This window comes from Belonocnema kinseyi, chromosome 8 (genome assembly GCF_010883055.1).
Source record: "Belonocnema kinseyi isolate 2016_QV_RU_SX_M_011 chromosome 8, B_treatae_v1, whole genome shotgun sequence".
Lineage (NCBI taxonomy): Eukaryota > Metazoa > Arthropoda > Insecta > Hymenoptera > Cynipidae > Belonocnema > Belonocnema kinseyi.
In genome coordinates this window covers 89,818,221-89,819,408 of record NC_046664.1, presented here as the reverse complement: position 1 = coordinate 89,819,408, position 1,188 = coordinate 89,818,221, and the positions used below count along the sequence as shown (strand labels likewise).

At 46.0% G+C, this 1,188-nt stretch overlaps 1 protein-coding gene across 1 annotated transcript in view; it reads right to left on the bottom strand.

Annotated features, from left to right (window-relative positions):
- LOC117178597 overlaps window positions 1-1,188 on the bottom strand; it is a 145,353-nt gene that overhangs the window by 6,875 nt on the left and 137,290 nt on the right. The window lies entirely within an intron of this gene.

The window sequence follows — 1,188 nt, the reverse complement described above, 5'->3', positions numbered from 1 at the left end:
AGGTCGCGGGAAACGAAAAGAACCATCATTGATAGCGGCGATCAACGATGGTCCCAGCAGAACTCGTCGCATTTTCGTGACAGATAAAATGACGAAAATCGCTTTTTTAATCGACACCGGAGCCGACGTTAGTGTTTCTCCGCGAAAACGTGTTGGTGGACACTTACGCAAGAACGAATACGAACTTTACGCGGCAAATAACACACGTATAATAACGTACGGTACGATGGCCGTCGATCTCGACTTATCTCTGAGACGTAGCTTCAAATGGCGAATGATTGTAGCGGATATTGATACGCCTATCATCGGCATGGACTTTCTGATTTATTACGGACTTCTCGTCGATCCGAAAAATAAACGTCTCATCGATTCGGAAACCGGGTTAACTACACAAGGCCAATTAGCATCGGACAAACACAGTTCCATCAGGACTATCGTCGGTAGTTAATAATTATCATCGAATCCTTTCCGAATTTCCTGCAGTGACACGACCCGCAGTTTTCGGTAAAGAACCCGCTAAACATGATGTGAAGCACTACATCAAGACCACGCCCGGACCCCCAGAGTTCTGCAGACCAAGACGGCTTGCACCTGGCCGATACAAGCAAGCGAAAACGGAATTTGACCTGATGATGCAACAAGGAATCATTCGACCGTCGAAGAGCCCCTGGGCTTCACCCTTACATATGGCAGTGAAAAAGGACAACGGAGTGCGGCCCTGTGGTGATTATCGTGCGCTGAACGCTCGCACGGTACCGGACAGGTACCCTGTCCCTCACATCGAGGACTTCGCCAGGACTCTTCACGGACGTGCAGTATTCTCCACAATAGATCTGGTAAGAGCATATCATCAAATCCCTGTAGGGCCGAAGGATGTGGAAAAAACAGCGGTAACCACACCTTTTGGTCTATTCGAATTTTTATGTACACCTATCGGATTGCGTAATGCTGCGCAAACTTTTCAGCGGTTCATTGATCGTGTACTGAGCGGTTTAGATTTTTGCTATGCGTACATTGACGAATTCTTGTTGCTTCAAAAGATCATTTAGAACACGAGGAACATTTGCGATTACTGTTTAAATGATCAAGTGAATATGGGCTCGTTTTAAATTCCGGAAAATGCATTTTTGGCGAAAATCAAATCAAATTTCTAGGCTACATTGTTGACGAACAGGGTATTCGACCAGA